This window comes from Aphelocoma coerulescens, chromosome 3 (assembly GCF_041296385.1).
Source record: "Aphelocoma coerulescens isolate FSJ_1873_10779 chromosome 3, UR_Acoe_1.0, whole genome shotgun sequence".
Classification (NCBI taxonomy): Eukaryota; Metazoa; Chordata; class Aves; order Passeriformes; family Corvidae; genus Aphelocoma; species Aphelocoma coerulescens.
Window position 1 is genome coordinate 14,644,810 of NC_091016.1, and position 12,651 is coordinate 14,657,460.

General features: G+C 46.1%; 1 protein-coding gene across 5 annotated transcripts in view; it reads left to right on the plus strand.

The window, feature by feature from the left end:
* The first annotated feature begins 9,505 nt into the window (after positions 1-9,505).
* SLC8A1 (solute carrier family 8 member A1) overlaps positions 9,506-12,651 on the plus strand; it is a 128,129-nt gene continuing 124,983 nt past the window's right edge. For 4 of the 5 annotated variants that reach the window (XM_069009147.1, XM_069009150.1, XM_069009149.1 and 1 more), the window contains exon 1: positions 9,506-9,588. The gene's annotated coding sequence lies outside the window, so the exon portion shown is untranslated. The remainder of the gene's footprint in view (positions 9,589-12,651) is intronic. The other variant, XM_069009148.1, reaches the window with a different exon arrangement.

The following is a 12,651-nucleotide window of genomic DNA, read 5'->3' on the forward strand; positions in this document are numbered from 1 at the left end:
CATCTCTGGAAGTATTCAAGGTCAGGTTGGACAGGGCTTTGAGCAACCTGGTCTAGTGCAAAGTGCCCATGCCCATGGCAGAAGATTTGGAACTGGGTGATCTTTAAGGTCCCTTCTAACCCAAACCATTCTGTGCTTCTGTGATTCTATTATTTTGGGCAGATAATCTTGAGGAAGGGAAAAAAATGAGGACACGTAGGGACATGCCATGTAGGACTACTGCTCTACCAGCCTGGAGCTTGCTTACAGACCCCTGAGAACATGCAGGAAATTATGAATTATTACCTAGTAATTATTTTAATTGCATATTAAATCTGTCCTGTGTTGTATGAACTGCATTAACAGCATTCAGTAGCAGTGTGTGAAGCATAAGCAGTAATACCCAGCAGTAAGAAATTCTGCTTTCTCCTCTGCTTTCGTCTCTCTTTCCAGGGAGGTGGTAAAGGAGGAAGCCACTCATGGAGGCTGAAGGTAGGAAAAGAGAGTCTTGGTTTGCCCCAGAGCTGTGTGCTCGAGGCTTTATGGCCCCAGCATCGGCAGTGTGAGTCATTTCATGCCTTTTGGAGGGAAGTGATACTTTTAGGCTTTGTATTTCTGTTTTATAGGCCATGAAATACTTTCTGAAATGTTTCACCCTTGACAGGTTTATGGACAAATAGATATCTTTCTTTCATATTTAGTCGTGTTCATGCACAAATTACCTAATTCCAGTCACACTAACACTGACATAACACCCTTGTGTTGCTCTCTGGGTTTGAATATTTATCTACTCCAGTTTGTACCGTTGCAACAGGGAGGTGCAAAGATCTGCCCTCTCCAGCCCCCATGACAGAAGCTGCTGCCTTTAGCAAGGCTTACACACATCCAAGAGAGTCTGGAGGACAACCCCTTCCACTGGGAGACCAATGAAGGGCACCAACACTGTCACCCCTGGACTTGTCTCCCTACTCTGCAGGTCACTGAGAGCCCTGGAACATCTGTGGACCACATAAGGCTGACAACACCAGGGAGAAACTCTGAATCTCTTCAGCAGGCAACAGGATCTGGAATGAGGGGCCCTGCAGCAAAAAATGGGCAGCTGGCAGTTCTTCCAGCACTGGCATGGGCCAGGTTTTTTGCTTCTGTGCTGCCTTCCAGGAGCCAAAGATGCAAGTGTCTGGCCAGATGACAGCATAAGAGGGACAGCACTGGCACACTGAGGAAAGTAAGACTGGAAAACATGAGGGATGAGGATCATCTCTGCTGGGGCTCCAGCCCCTCTGACTGTGAACATGCCTGGCTTTGCCAAGCTAGCATGGAGCCAGTGGATAACGGTGGCTTTGGATCAAGATGCATTTCCCCAGTGAAAGCAATTTTGCTGAATTTGGACTCGTTAATTTCAGCAATACTCATCAGTGGCTCTTCATCCTGATTACAATGTTCATCTCCAAAAGCACTATTTCCACAGAAGTGCTGATTAATGTTATCATACCAACAAGGTTTCGGAAACGAAAACACTCTGGAAAAAAGTTGTCAAAATCCCATCACCTCAACTTGACTGCAGATGCAAGGGAGCCCCTGAGCTACAGGATGGGAACTCCTTCCTAATCCCAGAGGGCTAAAAATTATCTCAGTGATTCCCAGGATGACAGACACCTTCAGGCACAATTCTGTGACCAAGCTTTCTTCAGATAAAGCACCGCTTCTATCCTGGTGGCTCCACTGGCCTGGGTGAATCTGGTCATGGTTTCACAGCAGGGGAAGAAATCAAAACATGGGATCTCCTTTCTAGTCAGGACAAAGGAGTATCAGGCCATAAACAAACTGGAGAGATGAGAAATTTCTGAAACTCACAATATTCAGCCATTCAGGGGTCCAAAATCCCCTCTGGCTGCAGGATGGCTGGCAGAGCTATGCTAGTGACATTCAGTTGTGGCTGAACCAGACCTTCCTCTGGGTGGTTTGCTGTGATTGGAAGTGTGAAACTCCATTCTTTCTGCCTTTCTCTCACCTTCATCCATCATAAGACTGTGAACATTTTGAAACCTTCAACTGTTGTGTTACTACACTTCTGTCATGTTTGTTTCTGTTTCCTGGGACAGGTGCCGTTTCTTTTTTGCCATAACAGTTTTGCCACATGCTTCACTGGTGAGAAAAATAACTGCTTTCCCTCACTGCATTATAGCTGTACCTAGAACCCAGCAGAATCAGACATTTCTGTTGTAAGTGCTTCCATACCTCCAGTGACAGACAGAAGTTGCCCACTCAATTCAAAGAGACAGAACAGCAGAAAACAAAGTTGTATCATTTCTGTTTTGTGCAGGAGTGAACCAGAAGAGAGGAAGATCAAACCCAGTTTCTGCTTGCAGACTGAGGTTCCAGATGCTAATGCACCAGGCAGCTGTGAAGAAATGGGTTGGTTTCCATAGGAAACCCTTTCCCTGCACTGTCCTTGTGTGCTGGCTATATAAAACAACCAATTGCAGGATGGGCCAAGGCCTGAGGCTATGAGCTAGGCAGGGTTTGTAGGACTAAGCCAGCAACTCAGCAGGAAAGCCATGCAGAGCAGAACCTTCATCTTTCCACTTTTTGCAGGTGCAGAATGATTTTTTTAAATTACCCAGACTCACACAAATTAGATATATTAGAGAGAAGGGCAATCACCAACTGTATGAAGTTTAACAAGGGCAACTGCTGGATTCTGCACCTGGGATGGTGCAGCCCTGGATGTACAGACTGGGGAATGAGAGGCTGGGGAGCAGTGCCATGGAAAGGGACCTGGGGGTCCTGGTCCATGGCAAGTTGGATATGGGTCAGCAGTGCCCTGGCAGCCAGGAGGGCCACCCCTGTCCTGGGGGGCATCAGGCACAGCATTGCCAGCCGGGCAAGGGAGGGGATTGTCCTGCTCTGCTCTGCACTGGGGCAGCCTCACTTCGAGTGTTGGGGGCAGTTTTGGGTGCTACAGTATAAGAAAGATATTAAGCTATTAGAGAGCATCCAAAGGAGGCCACAAGGATGGTGAAGGGCCTTGAGGGGAAGCCATGTGAGGAGTGGCTGAGGTTACTTGGTCTGTTCAGCCTGGAGGAGACTGAGGGGAGAGCTCATTGGGGTCTTCAGCATCCTCACTGGAGCGAGTGGAGGGGCAGGTACCAATTTCTTCTCTCTGGTGACCATTGATAGGACTTGAGGAAAAAGCAGCAAGCTGAGTCAGGGGAGGTTGAGGCTGGATATCAGGAAAAAGTTTTTCACCCAGAGGGTGGCTGGGCACTGGAACAGGCTCCCCAGGGCAGTGGTCACAGCACCAAGCCTGAGAGAGCTCAGGAAGCCTTTGGACAATGCTCTCAGGCACATGGTGTGACCCTTGGGGTGTTCTGTGCAAGGCCAGGAGCTGGACTCAATGACCCTGATGGGTCCCTTCCAGCTCAGCATCTTCTATGATTCTATGGTTCTATGAATTTGAGAGAACACAGTGGTGTTTGGGAAACACACAGAAGCACCAGAGAGGAGGAAGGTGAAAAAGTGGCTTAGACCACAGCGTGGTTAGGGAAGAAAATAAAGTGTGGTGATTCTCCCCAGGTCCTTCAGGGGTAGCTGGACAAAATTCCAGTGCACTGTAAAACCAGCAACTCCTGTTTGCCAGGTTTTGCAGCTATGAATTGTTGCTCCTAAGCTCATCTTTTGGTGGCATGTTTGGAGATCTCCCTTGATGATCACGATGAGAAAAAGAGAAACAAAGGGACTGTTTAATGCAGAATGTTCCCTCGCTGGTAACCAAGCGTGCTGTCCTTTACAGACTGTTTGTCTCTGTTTGTGCTATTGTACCAGGGTTTCTTGGCTTCCCTCGCATAGTTTCCGTGGTGCGTTGGGTTCTTTTGAAGCAGATTGTGTTACATAAAGCAGCTCATTTTAATGGCATATGAATTGTGCCACCGTCTCCCTGCCCTCTGCTCCGGGCGCACGGCAGCTATGCGATACGTGAGAGAGATGATGCTCCTGACACAGTCAGCTCCGTGCAGACTCTGAGGGCTTTTATCAGGCAAATGACGGTGCTATCAGCACCGAGCCTGATCCTGATCAGGTGGAAATGGCTGCAGTCCCTCATGCCAGGATGATCTAGGCAAATAAATTTAAAAGAAAAAAAAAAAAAAAGAAAAAGGGAAAAAGGCAGGAAGATTTTTTTCTTCTTTCTTGGCAACCAGCAGCTAATTTTTTTCCAGCTGTGGTTTTCAAGTTTTAGATGACTACCCAAATATTTTCACTGAAAGCAAAACTCTCAGGGAAACCCTCTGTCTCTTTTACTTTTTTTCCAAAGGCAAAACTTTCAACAAAATTGTTGAGCACATCCAGTGTTAAAACATCATCTGGATCCTGTGCTGGCTTCTGCTGGCTGGGAGTCTGGCCTGTTGAGACCTGAGGTTTCGAGCAGAGAATTTCAAAATTGTCATTTCTCTGATGTTTTAAATAAATGTAGGCAGCTGTCTGAGCCATACGTCTACCCTAGCCAAAATGTTGGTCATTCCAAGTGGATTTGCTCCATCATAAGTTGCCTACAAATAATTTTAAAAAGTGACAGTGTTTCTTAAATTATCTTAGCTCTTTAAATATTGAAGTGCATCAAATATTAATGCTTGGCAATTCAGAGTATCCTTAGTCCTGGTTCCTGCAATATTCTGATCAGCATTAGACCTACGTTCTTCCAGCTCTGGGATATGAAGAGGTGGTCCTAGCTAAGGGAAGGGTCATGGTCACCAGCCCCACAGGTGCCTGGCTCCAGGGGTGTTCTTTGGAAGAGGGAAATGTGGAAGGCCAAAGAGCTGGGCTGGTTTCAGCAGGAGTGGAGCCAAGGAGTGAGCAGGCACAAGCAGAGCCAGGAGCAAACATGGACTGGTTCAGGCACCATCCAAACATGCTGCTGGTGGCACAGCTGGTCCCCAAGCCCAGCAGTGCAGGTCTGGAGTGAGCTGGTACCACCAGATCCATGCTCATGGGCTTTTCAGTTCTGGTTTGGCCACAGAGCCCTCAAAGTTACATGCAAATTGAAGCCCATGCACCTGTTTCTGAACTTATGAATATCACAGTGCTGTGATCCTCATCTCTTCAGCTGCAGAGGCAGCTCTGTCAGGAGACAAGGAAGTGTGAGATGAAAAAAAAAGCACTGCATGCGGATTTGGCGTGTCATGGATGGAGAAGCTACACCTTCAAGCCCGAGTTCAAAGGAACACAGATAATATCAGAGCAGCTCGTCCTTTTCTCCCAGCAGAAATCCCAGAACAAAATTCAAGTCTCTCTTTTATAAGCGGAGAAGGTCTGACTCAGCTGCCTGAAGTATCTCATTTGGGAATGTTGATATGCCATTCTGCATGCACGTTCCCAGGCTGGTGTCCAGTGGAAGGGAGCTGGGGAGATGAGACAGGCTCCCTGACTTCAGTATTTACAACTCCCACCCAGGAAACAGGAATTTTCACCACTTGTCCATCAGCACGTTTTCTGCATGGCAGATTGCCCCAAACTCCAACCCTTAGCAGTGCCACAAGGCCAGCAGCCAAGCAGATAAATTGTCAGGGGATCAGCAAGAGGGTTTTGATGGACTCCCTCTTTCCTTACTCCCACCCCACCTCAGCTGACCCTGTGGCATTTGAGGCTCAGCAAAACCAACATGTTCTTCTGGAACATTTCAACTTTGACTAATCAGGAGAGTTTCTGACTGAAAAATGTTCCACTGGAAAATTTTTGACCAGCACTAATTAGCATTTTTTCTATTAGCTTTGTCCTGAAGGCACAGTAATTTATGCCTTGGTGAAATAAACAATCACCAAGAATTGGACACTCCCCAGGTTCAAGGCATATTTGCTTACCCCAAACAGAAAAAGTCTTATTCGCTTGCAAAGCTTTACATACTTAACACAAGGAAAGAATGACTGCCTGACTTTCTTGTGCTTTACCTGGGCACAGGCCCAACTGCATTTTAATCACTTTGCTCTTAAAAAAAAAGGGGGGAAGTAGTGGATTTTCACTTGCAGAGCAGTAAGGTTCAAGCAATGCTGGAGACAAGCCATGGATGTGGAACGAGAGCTGAACCACACTCAAAGAGCTTGAAGGTAGTCACAAGAAACAAGAGGAAGACAGAAATTGTCACAGGTGCCCTAGGAGTTCAGATTTCCTTCTATTCCTCTACCATATGGTTACATCCTAAACTGAATTTCTCACTGAACCACAGGATAATTAAGGTTGAGAGGGACCTCTGGAGGTCCAGCCCCTGCTCAGAGCTGGGCTGGCTTCCACATTAGATCAGGTTGCTCAGAGCTGTGTCCAGCTTTCCCAGCACATAATGCTACATAAATGCACCTGAGCAACACATCTGAATGTGCTGAAGCCTGCCCACCCATCCTTTCTCCCCAGAAAGCCTTCATTTTGGAACCCTGTACAAGCCAAATGCAGAATGACAGGTCCCTGGCGGTCTTTGGGAAGCGGCTGCGAATGCTGGGCAGATGGTGCAGCTTTTGCTGCAGTGAGAATACAGCTACAGGGTCTCCCAGGAAAGCAGGCAGCTATATTTAAATCACTCTTACGAAATCCACATTGATATTCATAAAAGACACTTCAACACCTCTTTGGTGGCTCGAAACTGCAGCACACAGCATGGGGAAGAGCACACGTGTTTCTGAAGACCAAGGCCCTCTTTCATTTTGTGGCTACAGCCTTGATAGCAGCAGGCAGAGAGGACAGATAGCACAAAAAAGCACAACCTCTTGGAGCACAATCCTGGAGAATCAGCACCTAAATGGCGAGGGAGAGGCTAGGGAGGATTTTTCCTGGGAAGGTGTACAGCTCTAGGAGGGGACTCAGGTGTTGGGGAGATCCCCAGGGGGGACCAGGCTTCAGCAGATGAAGCCCCACCACCCTCACCTGGCACAGACACAGGTCCTGATCCCAGCCCTGCATTCAGCAGCACTCCTGCAAGTCCAGCTGGTTCCAAGCATGGCAGAGCTGCTGATGTCCCCTGCATGTCTCACCACCAAAGATGGACTTCATCCTCCTGTTCTGCTTGTTTTGGGGAGGAGGAGAGAAGTCAGTGGGCACGAAGGCCAAAGGTGCTTTATTTCCATCCCCCCGTGCCCACTCAGTGCTTGGCAACACTGCTGTCTGCTCTTTCTTTTGCTCTAGGAAAATGCCTTTCACCTTATCACCACCCTGATACAAACTCCACCTCTCCCAGCAGGGAAGAATGGAAAAACCTCTTGATGGAAAATCTGAGAAGCTCTTTGGCAGCTCTGTGTGGGGAGCAGAGTTTAAAGAGGGCGGTGTCACCCATCTAGAGGGTGACACATGGCCACTGTGCCAAAAGGCAGATCAAAGCCAGAAAACAGCCTACTCTCTTGTCCTTGTAACTACCAAAATTCCGAGTGCAGCTTTGTCATGTTATTCTCAAAGCCACCGAGGTTTTTCTTTGGCATTGAAATCCACAGGCACCTGTGGTTTTCAACATTTCCCTCAAGGAAAGGAGGACACTTAAAATGAATTGAGTCTTTCTTATCTTAGCTCATTTTTGTTGGCCCTAAGACCTCATAGGAGCAATACCTAAAGTCAAGACATGCAAATACACTCACATGTGAGTGCCAAATCTTGTTTGTTTTTCATGCTGCTTCATGGCAGATTCATGTCCATATCTCGGCAACCTAATAAAGCACAGAATGACAATCACATTAATAACCCCCAGGGAGTCAAAAGTGTTATTCAATATTTAAAATTAAGCAGGAATTTCAACACTTTGCGGAATCATGTTCTCATTTGCATTGGAGCATAGACCTCCTGAGTCACCAGGCGTGTCTTACATGCAATGGTGATATTCCTGTTCAAGCACCTTCCCAGGATGAGCTTGGCTCCTGCTCTTGAAAGGCTGGAGAAACCTCAGGACAGATTTCCAGGAGGAATTTTTCTCATGCCATTCCTCTCCACCACCCCAAACAACAGGGGGTTGTACACTGTACAACCCTTTGGCCGGTGTAATGAAAACTGGAGGGTCCCCTTCGTAACTACCCATCTTTTCCAAGACACTCCTTTTGCTGCCTGTTGCATGCTTCCATGGGCCTTCAGCTTGCTCTGGGATGTGCTCTCAGGGAGGCTGTCGGTTCTGGATGCTGGGGAGATGCTGGAAATCTCCCCAGACCCCCATTTATACACACACTCCCACACGTATCCCCTCCGATTTCTGAGACAGCAAACAGCAGGAGTCAAATAGGCCACTTGAAGCAGCATTTCTAACTGGGCAATTTGTAATGTAGAAAACGTAGTTTATCATTAATTGCAAAGGTGGAGCTGGTGAGCTCTTTTAAAAACTTTTCTCCCGCCTAGTGTTCAACAGATGTCTAGGAAAAATCCCAAACAGTCAAGGTCAGTGACTTGGTGTGTGGGAATCTACAAGGAATTTCCATCTCCTGCAATGAATCAAAGCCACCACGTTTGAGGATGCCATTTTCCATGCAAGTGGCCTGAATAGGGAGACCTACCTTCAGCTTTAGATATCTTAAATCTCTCTGAATATGCCTTTCACTGGTTTTCTTTCATCCAGAGAACCCAGTATGAAGCAATTGATTAGCTCACTAATATCTCTTTTATTCCCAGCTGCCACTACAACAAACAGTAATAAAGACATCGGTTTAGTGCTCCCCTTTCACTGGAGCCCTTAACGTTTCCATTTGCACAGCAAAGATTCCAAAGGGCAGAGTTAAGGGCAATTATTGACTTCTTCCCTGACCTGTGCCACAGGGCTCCCTTCCGTTTATGTTCTTCATCAGCTCTTTCTGAAACTGAAACCTTGGAAGTAGGAAAGTACCTAGAAAGATAGGAAAAAAAGTGAGGAGTGATTTACTCATAAATACATCTGCAGGAGGCTTCCAAACTGCAGCTTCCCTCTTCATTGTTTCAGGCATGTCCCACGGTGGCTACTGTAATATCAGAGGAATGCTTACTCCTGCTACTGCTGCTAATCTGGGAGCTGTCATGTGGCTCAGCTGTATTCTCTCTCTCCAAAAATTTGACTTTTAACCTTCCTTTGCTACAGACATGATGTATATTGCTTTGACATGATTCCAAGTCACAAACATGCAAAACTCTGACCTATAAGCAAAGCAAATGGAAAAAAAAAATATTTATGAGAATAAAATTATGTGAGCCTGCGGGAAGGGGAGAAGGAAAATCTGCCTGTGTCATTTGCCTCCCCCTAGGAATTACTTTGGGAAAAATAGCAAAATGTTAATCTGGGGAGAAGGAGGAAAAGAAAAAGGTGTCCTGAGGTGCAAATTAAAAAAAATAAAAGGAGACAGCAGAAAATGTAATTATTTATTCGTGCTCATTTACGTGTCAGATGAAGCTGAAAGCTGCCAGATAGCTTCTTTTCGACAGCTTGGAGTTACTGTTGGGAACAGATCCATGTATGGAAGCAAAAGCAGAAAAGCATAGATAAGCTGAGATCCAGCTATGCAAACCATCCTTAGAGACACTTAAAGGACAAGCACCCCAGCTCCTTTCTTTCTGGTAAATATAGGGACACTATCATATGAGGGCTTTTTTCCATTCTGCATCACCCACAACTGCTGAGCCTCGGCTGGGGTAAGTGAAAAGCAACTCAGGCATTTCTTGGGAACACCTGGGGATTTGGTTGGACTGACATCCTGGGAAAAGCCGTAAATCTGGGGCAATGGGATGGCTCCAACAGCTGGATAATGGTTAAGCTCCCCAAGAAGGAAACATGACATATAACAGCTTTGCCGCTGGAGGGACAGGAACCTTCCAAGTGTCTGAAGGAGGCAAGAGAAAAATGTTGGAAAACAAGCATTTTATCACTCAATAACTGGATTTACAGACTGAGTGATGATAGAGCTTCAGTGGGCAGGAAGGATCAGTGGTGGTTGCCAGTGTCAGAGTCACTCTGTGTTTCTATTTAGAAAAATTCATTTAAAAAGTCGAGGGCTTTTTCTTCCCTGCTCTGCGCCACTTTCGTTTTGAGAAACATGTTTCACTTGGGTTGAGCTGACTGGACATTAGGAAGAGCTCGTTGTAAATGACTCTTGTTTTTCTTGGCACTTGAAGGCAGTTTCCCAATCTTTCTCTGTAGATTTGAGGTTGATTACATCCTGTGCAAGGATTTTTGGTACAGTTTTAACTGCCATTACAGTGTTGTGAAAGTCAGCTCCAGCAAAAACAGCTGTGTGCTATTGTGAATATTTCCAAAGCACTGAAGTAATACGTCTCCTCCAAACCAGCACAAAAATGTGTCAGCTCTGGGAATTGGGCACTGTCAAAGAAACAGAGTATAGCCTTGGCAGAGAGGCTTTCTTCACCAAGTGCTTTGTTAAAAAGAATGAGAAAAAAGCTTTTAATAGCCTTGGCTTAAATTCTTGTTGGTATATGGTGGTACAGTTAAACATGAGGTTTTTCTTTAAATGCTAGTGAATGTCTTTGGGGTAACAGTTCATGTGTTTTCAGGTGTTATAATGTTGTATTCATAGTCCCACTGCAAAGTTCTAGGTAAAGCTTTGGCATTTTTCAGGTGGTTAATAGACTGGGAAAAAAAATCAGAGCAGGTGAAGTGAAATTATACAGAAAAAACTGGATGTAATATCAATTGTAGATTTCCAGAGATACGAAGGATAATCATCAAGGGAAAATCACTACACCACAAATGTCATAAACATTTCCTTTCATGAATGAAAATGCTTTCCCTTGTCCTTACACAAGAAGAACATAATGGAAGTGTTTGCATGTAACCCCATAGCAGAGTCTGCAGCTGAGAGGGCCCATGCCCTCATTTTCCCTTATTCAGCCAGCATTTCCACAGATATTCCCACTTTCCTCAGTTTTCACACTCACTGAAATACACAACTTCTCTTTGTCTGGTTTCCTTTGTCTGTGCCAGGCAAACTTTGATTCTTTTGAGAGGTACTTTTTAAATACATGCCACCTGCCTGTAGAAATGCTAGCACAGAAATCAATCTTTAAATAATTGGGGTCAACAGATAGCTTTTAAATTGGTAGTGAGTCATTGACAAATAAACCTTTTAGCTGTTAATGCTATGAAATAACATTTCTGCATTTCACTCTTACTCAGATTTCTTCTATTTTCTATTGGATATGGTCCTGGTTCATAGGTTGCTGTGAACCTGCTGATTTATAAAAGTTCTTCCTCAGTTCTTCCTCTTTCCTCCCCATCCAGATTGTGAGCTTTCCTTTCCCCAGGAGAGACAAAGACCAGCTGATATGAGTGGTCCCTGAGCAAGGCGTTACCCAACAGCTGTGCTGGGCAGGCCAGGAAGAGGATGGCAGGATAGAGCTGGAAAAGCTGGGATTTATTGAATTTGCTGTTTCCATTTGGTCCAGGGCCTGGGGCAGTGAGGCCTGGTAGACAAAGCCCTGGTGGCATGAATCATCTCTTGGTTCCCAGCCCCAAGGCTGCCTGTCTTTTGTGCCCCCCTCCTCCCCTCCCTCTCTCAGGAGCATTTTCAGGCAGGCTGTGTTATCAGTAATATTTATTACTATTATCGGTGTGCTGGCTATTATTAATATTTACTATTGATTACTCGTGGCTATCACTGGGATTTGTTCGGTCCCCCACGCCGAGCTGATGGGATCTCATTCAGAGACCCCAGCCATTAATATAAAGAGCCACATAAAGCATCAGTGATAGTATCACTAACATCTTTTATAAGTGACTAGTCATGATGAGTGCTGCAGTCTCCGAGCATCCGCCGTGAGGTCCTCCCACGCTCCATTCTCTGCCAGAGTGCAGGCAGGAGAGGGGGAAGGGGGAGCTCTGCTCTTTCTCACCATCAGCCTCAGCAGGGCTGCCGAGCTCAGTCGGGGCAGCACATGCACCAGTAGTGAAGGATCGAGGGCAAAGCTGAGCTCTGTGCTTATTCCTGCTGGCCCATGGCAAGGGTAAAGCTGTCCTTGCCCTGGTGGTGCTTGGAGAGAGCAGGAATATGTTCTGTGTCTCATGAAAGGAGCCAAAGGCACACAGGACTTCTAGATGTGCTGGTGGCTTGTGTTCCCAAACCTTAGTGGCTTTAAAATAAGAAAAGCCAAGCACACTTGGGTTTCAGACAACACGTCTGAAGAAAGTCTTTGCACCAGACATCCACACTTAGTCCTTGAATTCAGACTTTCCTGTGAGAAGGGAAAGCCACCTTTGTGGTCTACAGTGTGCCCAAGAAGAGAGCATCCCCAGAAAGAAATCAGAGAGGAGAGCTACACCCTGAATTCACTTAGGAAGGATTCTGCAAACTGGCTCTGACTTGAAGTAAACCCACTGTATATTCTCCTCCTCCAGACACCTCGAAGCTTTTATTGTTATTCCTGAAGGATGGTGTTTGGACACCATCTCTGTCTTTTCTCTAGGAAGTCAGAAGATTGGAGCAGATTCTGAGGACACCTTGACAGACTGATCCACTTCTCTGGCCAGATACACACTATTGCCTATGTCCCTGCAAAATGGGCTCTGTGCAATGGCTCCGCCTGCTCCCAGCCTTGAAACTTGCAGACACATTTGCCTGTTGGAGTCTGATTTGGCCCAGGAATTGAGGCCTCTTCAAAAAAAAAATTTGAAAATGTCCAGCTCTCTCCCACTGATTTTTTGCAAAAGCATCATCTTCCTACTCTTACAGGAAAAGGCAGCAA